The sequence below is a fragment of the Pan troglodytes genome, chromosome 7, assembly GCF_028858775.2.
Source record: "Pan troglodytes isolate AG18354 chromosome 7, NHGRI_mPanTro3-v2.0_pri, whole genome shotgun sequence".
Lineage (NCBI taxonomy): Eukaryota > Metazoa > Chordata > Mammalia > Primates > Hominidae > Pan > Pan troglodytes.
The window spans coordinates 112305309-112322738 of NC_072405.2; the positions used below are offsets into that span (position 1 = coordinate 112305309).

The window sequence follows — 17430 nt, forward strand, 5'->3', positions numbered from 1 at the left end:
AAGATAAACATTTATTATGTTAAGCACTGAGGTTCACGGGTTGTTTGTTTCAACAGTTGTCCACCAGGATTAGTGCCAGCTAGATGGGGCTGGGAGACACAATGAGAGGGGTAGAATCTGACCACTACTTGGTGACAATGTCCTGAGGCCATGGCAAGGTGCAAGTGTCTGGAAGTCTGGACCCTCCGCCCAGGTCTGGGTCCCTCCTTTCACCTGTTTTCCACATATCTCAATTCTGGTGCAACCCTGATATGGAAAGGGGCCTCAAGATCCCATTTTTGGACTGAAATTTATACCTGCTACATTAGTTAAATAAATAAATAAATAGAAATTAATAATGCCACAGTCTGAAACACTTGAAGGCAAAACATGCAAAATACTCATAACGAAAAAAAGTATAAAATCAATAAAATTCAGTTAATCACCAGCCACACAATGCCACAATGAGAATTTGCTGATTGAATCTACTACGTGGATGTCTTTTAAACACCTCTGTCTGTATTTCCAACACACACTATTCAATTTTCTAATGAATATTTATTGAGCACTTACTATATGCCAGGTGCTTTTCTGCATGTTTGAGATACATCAATGTGTAAAGCTGACAAAAGTATCTCCCCTCATGGAGCTTATGCTCATACAATAGTAATACACACACATGCGCGCACACACACACAGACACATATAGTGTTTAGAATAAACTGAGTTGAATTCCCTAAACTACAGAACTGATAGGATGATAAGACTTGGGCAAATCAGTAGTGACTTTCTAATAGTATATAAAAATAACCCATACCATCTTCTAATTGTTAGGTAAAAGCTCTAATTGCCAAATGAAATGTTCTATTTTTTATTAAATATACAAAAAGCCAAACAGGATCCTTACAAGAAGTAAAAAAAAAAAATTAAAACTTGACATAGAGAATATAACATATTATTATTAGGTAAAACAAAAATAAAACACATAAAGGAAAGCATATTTTGAGGAAATTTTGATGGGAAAGAGCAACCAATTGAAAAATATGTATTATAAAATATTGGGTAAGAAATTCAGTTCTGGCCAGGCACAGTGGCTCACACCTGTAATCCCAGCACTTTGGGAGGCTGAGACAGGCAGATTACTTGAGGAAAGGAGTTCAAGACCAGCCTAGGCAACATGGCAAAACCCTGTTTCTACTAAAAATACAAAAATTAGCCAGGCGTGGTGGTACGCACCTGTAATCCCAGCTACTTGGGAGGCTGAGGCAGGAGAATCACTTGAACCTAGGAGACAGAGGTTGCAGTGAGCCAAGATCGTGCCACTGCACTCCAGCCTGAGTGATAGAGTAAGACTGTATCTCCAGAAAAAAAAAAAAGAAAGAAAAAGAAAAAGAAAAAGAAAAGAAAAGAAAAGAAAAAGAAATTCAGTTCTGGGAGAAGGCTGGGACTTCAGTTTCAGTTCAGAAAAATACCAAGACTACAACCACTCAAAAAGTACACTGAAAAAAAAAAAAAACAAACCTTTCCAGGAGGCCCAAGATCATGGGTCATCTCCCCAGGAGACCATTCCCAAGGGAAGAAGGGGAATTTAAGTTAGATCAGAAGAGCCCTGGAGTCAGCACACCAACCCCCAAATTAAGAATGAGTCTCACTAAGGACAGAAGTGCTTTGGTCCAGGCTCAAAATAAACAACTTCTGTTTATTTGTCCTACCTATTCTCACTTTATATCTACGCCCTCAAAGAAACTCTCTTCTCTCTTCCTTCTTCTCTTTCCAGGCAATCTCATTCACTCAGGTGGTTACAATTATAATCCATCACATCTTAAACACCCCAACTCCACAATCCTGAACACCGAGCCCATATTTCCAGATGTCTAGTTGACCTCTCCAGTTGAATGTCTTGCAGGAACACATATTCACTATGTCCTAAACTAGGGTCATCATCTTCCCCAACAAGCCTATACTTCCTTCAGTGTCTCCTGTCTCCACTCATGGCTCCACAGTCCACCGAGAAACTTCGAAGCAACTTTAACACTTCCTCATTCATTCCCCACTTGCATACAACCAGTCCCCAACTCAAGCAACTCTTCCTCTTAAATGCTTTTAATATCTAGATACTTCCCATCGTCTCCAAGGCCAACACCTATCCTATAGAGGCCAAACTGCTCCACTCCAACCCCACCTCAGCTTCCCCATGCTCCCAGGACGGAGTTCAAAATCCAAAATCATTTACCTAGGCCTACATTGTCCTACCCTCCTCCAGCTTCATCATGGTCTGTCCAGCCTTCTTCTGGTTCCTGGAAAGTGCTCATTTCCTTTCCATCCCAGGCTTCGGCTAAGCAGCCTCTGCTGTGCTGGTTGCTCTGCCCCAGCCGTCCTCCCAGCCAACCCCTCCTCCTCAGGTCTCAGCTCCCCTGCCCTCTCAACACACATCAGATAAGGTTCCCATACCACACTTCCACTGCACACTGCACTTTTCCTTCCTGGCACGTATCATAATAACTATAATTAAATAATTCATTGTGCATAGTTGACCCTTGAACAGCCCGGGTTTGGACTGCGCAGGTCCACTTAATTGCGGATTTTTTTCACCCCATCATGGATGGAAAATATAATATTCACGGGATGAGAGACTTTTTGCATTCACGAGTTCCACAAGGCTGACTTTGGGGACCTGAGTATGAGCCAATTTGGCATCCACAGGGGTCCTGGAACCAATCCCCCACCTGTACCAAAAAAACAACCATAATTAGTTGTTTCCTTTGTTTTCCCTACCAGATATGTTTCAAAGGAAGACTGTATCTGTCTTGATCCCTGTTGGACCCATGGTAGGAGCGTGATAGGTGATTGTAGAATGAATGGACATACAGCCTCCTGATCACTGCCTCCCTAGCATCCCCTCCTCTCTCACCTTCAGTCTTGGCTCAGCCCACCTCCTATGATGCTATGATGGCAGCAGTCCACTGCCAGCAATCCCCTAGTAATAGACTGAAACAGATCCTTCATGAATCTTTTCCAAATTAACCCAGATTCACTCACCACCTCCACATTCCCAGATCATGAGTTTCCTCCCTCTTTTGGATGTTCATCTTCCAAAAGAGTGTTTTTCTATGTAATCCACGTATGTGAAGTTAGTGTTGGGATAAGATGAACCTCCTAACAATAATGTCTGGTAATCATATGGTATTGTATACATTTTAATACTTCCCCCACACGCTTTAGCTTATTACCCATAAAGCATACTTAGCAAAGTGCTTAAGTGGTTTGTTCAAGATAGTAAATGGTACGAAAAATCTCCCAGCAATTTATCCATTACATCCATGCTGTGAACTCCCAACAAAGCCTTCTGAATACAAGAAATTCCCCTTCTTCCCTTGGGAATGGTCTCCTGTGGACATGATCCATGATCTTGGGCCTCCTGGAAAGGTTGGTTTGTTTTTCAGTGTACTTTTTCAGTGGTTACAGAGTCCTGGTATTGAACATTTGAAACTGAAGACTCAGCTTTTCTCAGAACTGAATTTCTTATCTGACTTTTTATAGCAATGATTTTTCAATTGGTTGCTGTTTCCCATCGAAATTTCCTCAAAATATGCTTTCCTTTATATATTTTATTTTCGTTTTGCTTGTCTAACAATAGCAACAAGTTATATTCTCTCATGTGATCAGAGTATGCTACATCCCATTTTCCTGAATCCCCAGAAGGAACACTAAGACAGATCCTATGTCCCAGACCCAAGTCCTAACCCATAAGCAACTACGTCGTGGTTTTAAGTAATTGACCAAGTAGCCTCCATCCTCTCGAAATAACCTCAGTTTACCTGAGTTAGAAATCTCTTTTTTTTTTTTTTTTACCGGATAAGTAATTTTTCAACCTTAGGAACATTTAAAGAATGAAATACTGAGATGATGAAATAGCTCAAGTTTACACTTTGTGTTAAATTTAATAAGTTTTGTAATATTCAAGACGCTTTGCATGTATTCGGTATTTAGCTGCTTATAAAGTTTAAGAACATCTATCTGACATTTAAAAATCTGACAGATTTTCTTTGTAATTTCAATTTAAAATGTATGATGGCTTTAGACTTAAAAGTATAAATATGAATATGCGTCATCTAATACAAAATTTATTTATTTAACAAACAACTGGTAAGTACATTCCTTGTACCTAGAACTGGAAAAAAGCTAGAGCTAACATAGCATTTTGAGACTGAAAGTACAGTGTCTTAAGGGAGTTTGTGTATGGTGTCATGGTCTGAATTGTGTCCTCTTTCCCTTCCTCCAGCCCTCTCCCAGTAAGTACCCCCTACCCTACCATCAGCCCTGGGAAAGACGGCTGCTTCTTTCTATTACTATGCCTGCATGACTTCAGCATTTCCTTTTAGCTCTTTCAGATTTCCAACACCTGTGGAACCATTTCCCTGTATGAAATCTCTGGTATTAGAAATACCCAGTGTGGTTTTGGGTTTTCCAACTGAATCCTAACTAATTTAGTCTACAATTCTCCTGAAGATACAAATGTACAGAAATTCAAAAACAGAAGCAAGTAAAGATTTATGATAAACCACACCATGGCCTGGGCAATGATTTCTTGGATATGACCCTAAAAGCACAGGCAACAGAAACAAAAATAGACAAATGGGATTTCATCAAACTAAAAGCTTCTGCACAGCAAAGAAAACAACTAAGAGTTTTAGAAATTAATTTAGAAATTAGCATATCCAAAATATATAAGGAATTCAAACAACTCAAAAGCAGGAAAACAAATAACCCATTTAGAAATGGGAAAAGGACCTGAATAGACATTTCTCAAAAGAAGACATACAAATGTTCATTGCAGCACTATTCACAATAACCAAGATATGGCATCACCCTAAGAGTTTATCAATAGATAAATGAATAAAGAAAATGTGATCTATATACACAGTGGAATACTGTTCGGCCTTAAAAAAGAAGAAAATGCTGTCATTGGCAGCACCATAAATGAACCTGGAAGACATTATGCTAAGTGAAATAAGCCAGGCACAGAAAGACATACACTGCATCATCTCACTTATATGTGGAATCTAAAAAAGTTAAATTCATAGAAGTGGAGAGTAGAATGGTGGTTACCAGAGGCTGGGTGAGGGGAGTGGAGGATGGGAGAATGGGGAGATGTTGTCCAAAGGGTGCAAAGTTTCAGTTAGACAGAAGGAATAAGTTTTAGGGATCGATTGCACAGTATGGCTAATAGTTAATGATAATGTATCATATATTTAAAAATTGCTAAAAGAGACTTTAAATGTTCTCACCACAAAAAAAAATGATAAATATGTGAGGTGATGGATATGTTCATTAGTTATATTTAATTTTGCACAATGTAAACATATATCATATTGTATCCCATTATATAAAACATCACATTATATCCCATAAATATAAATAATTATTATTTGTCAATTAAAAATAAAATAAAATTTTTAAAGATGCACAACAAATAGTGTTGACAATGGAGCAGGTAAACAATACTCTTGATTTGATGCTGATGAGAGTATCAATTAATTTAGATTTTCTGCAGGAATGTTTTGCAATATGAATCAAAAAATAAAATGTACAATTTGAGTCCTAGAATTCCACTCCTAGGAGTTATCCTAAGGAACTAATCAGATAAATGCTCAATATTTATGTACAAGGATATCCATTGCAATATTGTTTATAATAGTAGGAAAAAACCCTAAACAAAAATATCTGTCAACAAAGAACTCGTTATTTTATGGGCATGTGTGTGCACACACACACAGAAATCCTAAGTAGCTATTAAAATAATGTAATTCTGTATTTCTTGACATGGACACATACCCATAACATAGATTGTTAAATGACAGAAGCAGATTTCCAAACAGGATATATAATATTTTTTTTAAGTTTGGAAAGTAATTGTAATTCGGCCTGGTGCGGTGGCTCATGCCTGTAATCCCAGCACTTTAGCAGGCCGAGGCAGGCAGGTCGCTTGAGGCCAGGAGTTCAAGATCAGCCTGGGCAACATGGTGAAACCCCATCTCTACTAAATTACAAAATTTAGCCAGATGTGGTGGCACTTGCCTGTAATCCCAGCTGCTCAGGAGGCTGAGGCACCAGAATTGCTTGAACCCAGGAGATGGAGGCTGCAGTGAGCCAATATGGCACCACTGCACTCCAGCGTGGGTGAGAGAGCCAGGCTCTGTCTCAAAAAAAAAAAAAAGTAATTGTAATTATTTCATAACAATTATAATTATTTTATAACAAACAATTTTAACTATTTCTAGATGGTAGGAGTTCAGGTGATTGGGGCAAATAGAAGCATTCCATTAATAATAGTCACAAAATTACTTCTAGAACACTGTTTTAATGTCAATATGTAAATGTTTAAAAGAACGACATATATAAAGTATTTGAAAAATTCAAATATTTGAAAAAAGTTATCACTCTGCATTTATATTATTTAATCCAAATTTACAAGAGTATTCATTTTTGATTTTTCTCTTCTCTATTATTTTCTGTCACTTTCATTTTTTTCAAGATGATCCATATCTATTCAACAGCAAAAACATAATTAGCTCATTCATGGGGACTGCTCCCTGGAAAAACCAGACAGCAATCCCTGTGGCCATGAAGTCAAAACTGCCTTAAATACTTTACAAATCTACTGTTTAAATGTCTAACAGCATATCTGCAGCTTGCAAAGAAACAATGGAATTACCTCCTTAGAAAATAACTCATCATGCATCTTTCAGCCATGTGGACAATGAAATCTATAAAAAAGAAATAACTACTGCAACCAAATGCAAAAATAGGTATCAATGTCCAATCACTTATTTTCCTCCTACCTTGGGAGTTATCTTAGCTCATGGGCAGCCAGTTCACAGTCCCATGTGTCTTCAAAACTGGCAAGAATGGCTGCTTACTGGGAAAAGACCATCACCCATTCACATAAGCCCTCATCCTCACCCCTTAATACGACTTCACTCACAAACTCCTAGTGTATAATAGAAATCTAAAAATAACATTGCTTTTTGGAATTTAAAGACTCAAAGTTGAAAATTTCCCAGGCTTCACTCCAGCAATATTGAAAATGCAGATTTTTTTTCTACACCAACAGAAGCTTGGGGAATTGGGACCAAAGGCAATGAGGCTCAGGGATCCATCTGCTCTGTGCTATCCTGGGGAGAAGCAGTTACTGCTATTTTGGAATTCTCAGAATGCTTAGTAAGAGTCTTATAAAAGAACGCAATGAACACTAACATAACATCAGTGTAGGATCCAGGAACCAGGAACCACAAACCAAGCAGAATGACCTGGGAGAGTCTTGAACACACCTGTGGCAATCCTTGCAAATAAAAACGTATCAACTCATAAAAATGGTTTTTAACCAGTATCCTTTTTCTTGGTATTGGTTCACTGATCATATAGAATAGCAAATTAAGGCTTTAATTTCATTGTTTTCCCCTTCATCATTTACATAACCAACGAAAATTCTCTTAGCCTTTTCGATGTTTAAAGCACTATGCTAGGGTTTTGCCTCAAAGCATCTTGTCTCAGGCAGCTTACAGTCCGAAGGGGAGAAAAATGTATAGAAGTTATGCAATAAGGTTTTAAAAATGAAATAAAAGGCATACATATTGGAAAGGAAGAAGTAAACCTTTATTAGCAGGTTACATAATTGTATATCTAGCAAATCTGAAGAAATCTATCTATAAACAACTACAAGAATATGTGAAGTAAGGAGAGAAACAAAATAGAGTTAGTATACCAAAACAAATTGTATTTCTATATACTAGCAATCAGCAATCAGAAAACGAAATTTTAAAACAATACCATTTACAATGGCATAAAAAATCAAATACATAGGAATATATTTAACAGAAGATATGCAAGACCCCTACATTGAAAACATTGCTGAGATAATGAAAGAAGACCTACATAAATGGCAAGATATACAATGTACATGGATGAAGATAGCAATTCTCACAAACTGACCTATGGATTCAACACAGTCCCAGTCAAAACCCCAGCAGGTATTGTTCTGTAGAAATTGACAAGCTTATTCTGAAAATTATGTGGAAATTTAAAGGATCTGAAATAGCCAAGACAACTCTGAAAAAAGAAAAATAAAGTTGGAGGACTTAAACGGCCAGACTTCAAGACCTACTATAAAACTATAGTTGTTAAGACAATGGGCAAAAAACTTGAATAGGCACTTTATAAGAGCAGATATCCAAATGGAAATTAAACATATGAAAAGGCGCTCAATATTGTTATTCATCATGGAATTAAAACAACATGCCTCATTAAAATCACAATGAAATACCACTACACATATCATAGAATGAAAAAGATGCATACATCAAATGATGGTGAGGATGTAGACGAACTCTGGGTTCAAGAGATCCTCCTATCTCAGCCTACCAAAGTGCTGGGATTACAGGCATGATCCACCATGCCTGGCCAGCATCTTTATTCATTATTGTGAAAAACTGGAAACAACCCAAGTATCCATCAACAGGAGAATGTAGAAACAAATTGTTATATATTCATAGAATGGAATTTTATACAGTAATAAAAAAAGAACAAGCTACTGATACATAGAATCACATAGATGAAGCTCAAAAGCATTGTGTTGAGAAAAAGTAGCCAGATACAAAACAGTATATATTGTATGATGCCATCTATTTGACTTCAAGGACATGAAAAAGTAATCTATGATAGAAATCAGAACAGTCATTACCTTTGGTAGCTGGCAGTGGTTATTACCTGGGAAGGGGCATGAGAGAACTCTCTGGAGTGATGAAAATGTTCTGTATTTTGATATGAGTGTTTGTTGCACAGGAATATACATATGTAAAAATTCATCAAGTTGTACAATTAAGATTTTTGCATTTTTACTATATGTAAATGATATCTCAATAGAAAAGAAAGTTCTGAAAGAACCAGATGGTAGGAGGAAAAACGTTACAGAGAAGTTGAGCGTGTAAAGGGTTATCGGAAAGGGTTATAAGAGAATTTTCGTTGGTTATGTAAATGATGAAGGGGAAAACAATGAAATTAAAGCCTTAATTTGCTATTCTATATGATCAGTGAACCAATACCAAGAAAAAGGATACTGGTTAAAAACCATTTTTATGAGTTGATACATTTTTATTTGCAAGGATTGCCACAGGTGTGTTCAAGACTCTCCCAGGTCATTCTGCTTGGTTTGTGGTTCCTGGTTCCTGGATCCTACACTGATGTTATGTTAGTGTTCACTGCGTTCTTTTATAAGACTCTTACTAAGCATTCTGAGAATTCCAAAATAGCAGTAACTGCTTCTCCCCAGGATAGGCACTTTATAAGAGCAGATATCCAAATGGAAATTAAACATATGAAAAGGCGCTCAATATTGTTATTCATCATGGAATTAAAACAACATGCCTCATTAAAATCACAATGAAATACCACTACCCATATCATAGAATGAAAAAGATGCATACATCAAATGATGGTGAGGAATTTCCAGCTGGGGTGGATGGGAGGGGCAGCACTCAGCAAGAGAATCACATTTAAAACGACCCTTAAAAGAGGGGAAAGATTCGGCTCTAGGGAGAAAGGGAAATTAAATCAGATTTGTCAAGAGAAATATATCAGGTTTAACCACATGAAATTTCTGATAGTCAACCATTTTTCAACCTTCCAAAAATGACAGTATCATCTGGCTAAGTTTAACACAAAGACAACAACAGAGTTTGTGAAGGGCAGCTCTTTGGGCCCTCCGCTACTTAGAGAAAAGAAGAAAAGCCAGAGAGAGAGCAGACAGATGGAAGAAAGCAAAATAATAATAATAATAATAATACATTTAATAGGCTTTATGCACTTTGGGAAATGTAGTGCCTTAATTAAAAATCATCTAATTAAACACTCTTGCCCAAGGAGCTGACAATTTACATAAGCTATACAAAGCCAAAATACATACAAAAAGTTTTCAGTATCACAATCATCAGAGAAATAAGCATTAACCATGGGACACCATTCGAAAGATTTTTCTAAATAATTGTATTTTTCTGGCAAGGGTTAGAAAAACACTCTCACACATTTTTTTCATAAGTGTAAATTCATACAGACTTTCTGGAGAACAACTTATCTGTATGTATAAAATTCTTAACATTTTCTATATCTTGTGACTCAGTAATATCACTGCTAGGAATTTATCCTAGGAATGTATCATGTACATAATAAAAAGTGCACATAAATATGTATGTAGAAAGATATTTTCCACAACTTTATTTATAATATAAAAGATATTAAAATAACCTAAATGTCCAATAATAGGGAAATTTAGAATATTGTAAAGTTATTTTTTAAGTCACCCTTTTATAGCTGGGCATGGTGGCACACGCCCATAATCCCGGCTACTCAGGAGGCTGAGGAAGTAGAATTGCTTGAAGCCGGGAGGCAGAGGTTGCAGTGAGCCAAGATTGCGTCACTGCATTGCAGCCTGGGCAACACAGTGAGACCCCGACTCAAAAAAATAAAATAAAATATCACCCTTTTATAAGAATATTTCATGACATATAATTATATAAAAGAAAGCTCACAATAAATCTCATCTTTAAAATGACATTTGGAAGTTGTCCTGTTTTTGATGATGAGAATATAGAGATAGAGAGATATACCTATATACCTATATATAGATGTAACATGATCAGAAAGAAATTATATGAAATGGCAGAATTACAGTAAAAATATTTTATGCTTTTTTTTTTTTTACTATAGCATGGATTACCTAAAATTTAAAACAAAACAAAATATATATTATTTTTAAAGCTACTTGTCTCAAATTGTCAAGCAGCATACAAAGCAGTCCACAGGGTATCACATGGGCTGCTGGCACATCTCCTAAAAGGAGTGTACAAAGATGGGTTTGCCATAAAGCTTCAGGAGCTTAAGCTTCAGGACCCTTTCTGAGGGCACACAAGCCCCTTCGAAAGCCCTAGGCAGGGTCCTAATGCTGTACCTTCATGGTGATTTTTTAAAATGTTTGCATTAATAAGGTATTTCAACAGCGACTGGTTGAAATTGCTGTCTCTTTTCACCACAGGTTCTCCTTTGTTCTCACATAAGGTAGCCAGAGTTGCACTAGATGTTTTTGGAATCTGGCAGTTGAATTGGAACACCTCGAGTTAGAGGTTTTGCAGGACACCATTAATGAGTTTTGTGATCATTTCTATGTGTAGTTAAGTGATTGCTGTCTGTCCCATGGTATATAGGACTTTCAGGAACATTCCTACCACCCACTGTGCTGATTCACCCAGTGACATTTACTGATGGTACAAGGCGAGAGGAAATGAACAAGTCCTCAGGTGTCTAGCACTGAAGTGGCAAAGGAGAAACAAGGTTTGAAATGTACAGAGCCAGAAGCTAGTCTATGGGAAAAAATCACCTAGTCATTAGATGTGGTACAGAAGGTCCAGCTTTCATCAACATCTGCTCTCATTTTTTCAGGATTTGATGGGACAAGTGGTACAAAGGCAGAGGGTTGGTTAAGCTATCAAGTGGACTAAGAAGGGGAAAATGGCACCAGAAGTACAGTCTGGTATCTGTGGGTTGCTTCTCTAATATCAATCCACCCTCTGGGCAAACTCCCATTCTATTCTATAAAGTTCTCCCAGTCTTTATCTCAGAAGTTCCTGACATTGGTGTGACAGCTGATTCTGAACCCCTAGGAGACTGACCTAGCTTCCTGTTGGCCATATTCTCTTCAAGATCTTAATTTTTGTGCCCCAAACCCAGACTGATGACCTGTATACTTTTTGACTGGTTTTTGAGTCTCAGAAATTGGATTTATGGCCATCAACCCTGACTGCACTTGATCAGCAGCTCTCACGTCAGTTCCACAGGAAATCCTCCACCTCTTCCTGTGGGCATATTTACTTCCACACAATATTATTACTGAGGTGTATACAGGTTTACACCTACTTTCTTCTATAAAGAACTTGAAGATGCTTGTAAAATATATGCAATAAACTAGAACAGTGGTTTTTAATCAATTTAGGGTATATCAATTATGATTCCATTCAGCTGTGGCTTTTTAATCAATTTTGGGTGGGGCCATTATGATTCCATTCAGCTGGGAACTTTGTTGTACTGCTCCATCATTTCTTCTCATGTATGGCTTCTTTTCCATAAGGTGATAACGTGGCTGCTACACCTCCACGCATCACAGCTGCATCCCAGGCAAAAGGAAGGAGGAAGGGGAAAAGACAACATCACAGACTTCTGCTTACTTTATATTGGTCAGAACTGTGTCCCCTGGCCAATTAGCTGTAAGACACACTGAGAAACTGAATATTTAACGGGGCCTATTGCTCTGAAAAAACTCAGATTTCTCTTAGTAAGAAAGAAAGAGAACATATAACAAGTAGACAACTCACAGCAAGTGCCACACCAAGAAAAGTCTAAACCTCATAGATGTTACCCAAAGGAAATTTTTCCCTATGTGTCCATGAATATTTATGGAAACATAACTATAAAACTATAGGATTACATTTACATAATACTATAGGATCATAGTAATGTAACAGGAGGTTCAGCTCTCATTGAAATCTTCTCTCATTTTCTCAGGACTTGATGGGACAATAGTGGTACCAAGGCAGAGGATTATCTAATACTATAATATTATACAATGTGTGCTTGTATAATACTATAGAATTATGTAGGTCTGATAAATTAGAATAATCTGGATAATTATTTATTGCATCTCTTAGGGTTTTCTTTTTCTCCTTTATAGTTCTCCCTTCTGAGGTCCCTTCTTATTTAAATCAATAGGAGAATCTTAATAATAAACTTAAGAGACATTGGCAAGATGAATCAAGACTCATGAAAATGTTTCCACGTTGGCTAGGTGCGGTAGCTCATGCCTGTAATCCCAGCACTTTGGGAGGCCAAGGCAGGTGGATTACAAGGTCAGGAGTTCAAGACCAGCCTGGCCAAGATGGTGAAACTTTGTCTCTAAAATATACAAAAAAATTAGCCAAGCACAGGGGTGAGCACCTGTAATCCCAGCTACCCAGGAGGCTGAGGCAGAGAATTGCTTGAACCAGGGAGGCAGAGGTTGCAGTAAGCCGAGATTCCGCCGTGGCACTCCAGCCTGGGCGACAGAGCGAGATTCTGTCTCAAACAAAACAAACAAACAAACAAAAAACTGGAAACAAAATAAATGCCCCCAAAGAGAATATCAAATAAATTATGGTCATTCTAATCTATGAAATAGTATGCAAAAAATAAAACTGTTATGAAATATTATAAAGGAATACAAAACTTGTGTATGCTATCATTAAAATTCTAAAAATACATATAAATAGTATAAAGACCAAAAAGGAATAAAAAAAATGTTTATTATAAAACATGAAACGTGTTTATTAAGAAAATGTGTTATGAAGATTTTCCCTCTTTCTTTTCTCAACTTTTGAAATGTTTTTAAAATGTTTGTAAAATAGTCTGCTAAGAGAACACAAGTGACTTATTGTTAGTAACCAAGTCAAGCTAATGAGTGACACACAGAGGCTTGCGGAGAAGAAAAATCAGTCTCATTCTCCCTGGGCAGATGCTGAACCACCTGCCTGTACCGGTTATAACAGAAAGCCTCCCTAAAAATAAAGCCAAGAGGTTGGGAACATAGAAATGGAATAAGATTTTAGCAGCTACATAGGATTTGCCACATCTCAAGGCCATTAAACTCAATCATGGGAGTGAAAAAGTCAACTCTATTTTCCCCAGTTTATATGTGAGAAATAGAAGCTCAAAATGACTCTCCAGAGAGAATGCATCCTCACAGCAAAGAGGATCTAGGGAACCAACACAAAATAATACTTGTATTCACCTAAGAGGCTTCTGGATTGAATAAATCCTCTCTGGTTGCATCTTTAACCATGTACCTCACATGCTGGCGAACAGGTAACTATAATTACCTAAATAATTACAGGTAGCTATAATTACATAAATAATTACAGGTAAGTATAATTACCTAAAGCAAATAGCATGCCTTCCTTCTCAAATGACACACACTTGAAGTTGTTTTTCTAATGGTGATGGTAGACTTATACAATTGCCTACACTTGTGACCCTGCTGTCCCTGTGGCCCACCCACAACTCACACCTGCACAGTGACCTGTTGCCTAGGATTGAGAATTCTGCTTGAGGCCAGAATGAAGCAATGCTATATCATCTTCCCCATTCACGCCCCTTCCCTTACAGGCCCTTCCTGAAATCATGTAGTCTCTCTTCATCAACAGCTAGTCACATAACTCCCCAAATTAAGTAGTGTTCTCTATTCTTTCCCTGTCTCTCCTTTGCAGAGGCGGGTGGAGGGGGTGGGGTGGAATTGCTAGTATGAGCCTCCTGGGATGCCTTAGCACTACTTGGGTGAAAGGTTCATTCCAACAAAACTCATACCCGATTGAAAGGATCATTTCCCCACTGCCTGGAGAAGAACTGACTGTGATGATCACCCCATCCTATGGTTCCTCCACAGGGTTCAAAATACGGAGGCCGCATTGTGTCCATGGATGGGAGCATGGAAAGAAACCTTTAAAAGCTGGACCAAGAAAGGAAAGGAGACAGAAAAGTAGGAAGAAATCCTGATACTGGTGGTACCAAATGCCTCTGAAATTGTTTCGAAAGTAAAAGTTAAGAGGGAACTAATAAAAAGTCTGTAAAAATGAGATAAATTAAAAGAAAGATATGATAGAGAGAGAGAAATAATATCCCTTAACAGTCTGTCAGCAAAATTTAAATTATACTTTAGGCAAGTGTTAGAATGCCTGCCTGTCCTATCCCTTCCCCTTCTCATGAAATCTGGACCTGCCCACAAACTTAGTAGACAGCAGGCCTCATACCCCCATTCCCTTTAGCGACTACTGATTGGGCCAAGGACAGACAGCAGACTGGAAGGGGCCCTACACCTTGGTGGGCCAGATATCAGTTGAATTCACTGTCTCTGGAATTTGACCTCCTACCTGACTGGCTGCTGCTCCTCAGTTCTCTTTGGTGGCTCTCCTCCTCATCTCCATCTCTAGATATCGGGGTACCCCAGAGATTAGCTCCAGGCCTCCTCTGCTCTATACACATTCTCTCTCTGGGTGATTCTAGCTACACCTCTGGCAAAATTTAGCTAATCTCCAGTCCTGACCTCTCCCCTGCTCCAGATTCAAATATCCAAGTAGCTGCTTGACAGATTCATTTGGAGACCAGGTAGGCACCTCAAAACTTAACGTGTCCAAAACATGAATTTATTTTCTCTCCTCCCTCACCCCCATCCTGACCCTTTCCCTGTCTTCCCTCATGTCTGCAAATGGCCACCCCATGCAACCAGTTGCTCTGGCAAAACTTAGTCATCAACCTCAATTTATCTCTTTTTTTTATCACACCATGCCCAACTCACCTACAAATCCTGCAATATCCCTACACAGCCCCTTCTCGCCAGCTCCACTGCCACCACCCTAATCCCAGCTGCCATCACCTCTCAAGGGGATTACTGTAATAGCTACCTGGTCTCTTTGCTCCTACTCTTGCCCCTCTACATTCTACTTTTCACACAGCCACCACAGTGATCTTTTAAAAATGTGAATCATGATCAAATGTAACTCCTCAACTTAAGACCCTTCCAATCCATGGCTTTTTATTTCGCTTAGAAAAAAAGTCCAAATGTCTGACCATATTACAAGTCCCTTTGTGAGATGTCCCTACCTCTTGCCTCTCAGACCTCAAATCCCACTACTCACCCCTAATTCATTATGCTCCAGCCACTGTGACTTCTTGCTAATCTTTCAAAGCACCACCTTCACTCCTCACACACGACCTTGACTCATGCTGGCCTCTTTGCCTGGAATTGTCTTCCCCAGATCTTTGCATTGCAGGCTCTGCCCATGATTCAAGTCTATTCAAATGCTCCTTCGACCACTTTCTTTAAAGCAGCATGACATTCCCCCATCCAATTACCTTATTACCTTATTTTATTTTGCATTCACTCATCAGTATCTGAAAGTGCACTGTTTATTGATTGGTTTGCTTGTTATCTGATTATTGCCTGAATCTTCCACAGGAGACCAGGGCTTAAAACAGTGCCTGGAGCACTGTAGGCGCTTATTAATACTTGGTAAATGAAGGAATATGAGTCTTAGCATCTACAGGCAGTCAGTGGTGAGTTGTAGACTGCAGAGATCAGAAACATGCTTGAACCTAGTGGAAGAAGCTGGCTGAGAAGATACAGAGAAGCCAGAAAACTCCTGCCACTGGAGACCACCGCTTCATTTCTAGTCATTTCCTGCTGCAGTTCCCATGAAGGCTGGCTGCATTGCAATATCTGTGTTTGGGAGTTCGCTGTGTCCTTTCCATGAAACCCCCTTTATCTCAGCTAGCTTCAGTGAGCTTTAGCTTTGTGCACACAAACAGCACTGAGTACCAACTTAGACCAGACACTGCAGAGCTACCAGCCGGCCTTGTTATTTGTTTCTTTTCTAACCCCAAACTAGCAAACGCATCCTGGCTATGTGAGCTGGACCAAAAAGGACACTCTGCCCAACCACCGTATTTTCCCCGTTTTATAGGGAGAGAAACTGAGACCCACAGTTGTGTGTGTCTTTCTCATGACATCTGCTAGCACCTGGCAAAGTCAGAATTTGCAAATAGGAAGGATGAGCACCTCCTGTCATGGAACATGGAATCCACTCTTTTGGAAGGCACATGGCAGCCTTTGCTGTCTATAAAGGAGGAAATATAAACGACTCTGTTGCCCATAACCCAGTTTTTATTAACTACGGCTTTAAAGTGTCAATGTGCATTTCTTTAAGAGGTTATGGGCATAGCAACAAGGAGCCCTATGTATAGCAACAACTGCTGTCATTTTAACAGTCCTTTTCTCACGCACCTCCCACAGCTAATCACTTGACAGCTTTAAATGAATATGAACTGCAATGCATAATTAATAAATTCAATTATTTTCTCTTTGCACATCTGAACACATAAAGCAATCTGCCAACATTTAAGGAAGTCCCATCATGCTACAAAGCGTAAAGTCATATTTCAGGAAGTGAGAAATTAAGACACAAGGATAATGGCAAATTTGCCCAAATATTATAAAGCACATCCAGCAAAGTGCCACAGCAACGAGGTAGAACTACTGATTCTTCTGCCTCCAATTATTCAGGCCTTGTCAAATAACAGGGAAGACGTGATTGCAAACACACAGCCATTTCACTGCACTTCTCAAGCCTTTTTAATAAAAATAGATCCCTGCTGCCACTTACCTTCTTAAAAAAAAATCCGCCCAAGGAAATATAATTCAGTTATCTTCCAATGACTTCATATGAAAGGTTAATGGCACAGTGTGCTGTTGGCAGCCAGCAGTGTTTGCTATTTCGACTTCTCACTTAAGAGTTCCATTATTCTGTACAACCCCAAGCAAAT

General features: G+C 38.6%; 2 protein-coding genes across 8 annotated transcripts in view; both read right to left on the reverse strand.

The window, feature by feature from the left end:
• The window catches only part of NCALD (neurocalcin delta), a 445958-nt gene that overhangs the window by 381967 nt on the left and 46561 nt on the right, over positions 1–17430 (reverse strand). The gene's annotated exons all lie outside the window — the stretch shown is intronic.
• LOC129135751 (phosducin-like protein 3) overlaps positions 1–17430 on the reverse strand; it is a 239181-nt gene that overhangs the window by 202918 nt on the left and 18833 nt on the right. The window lies entirely within an intron of this gene.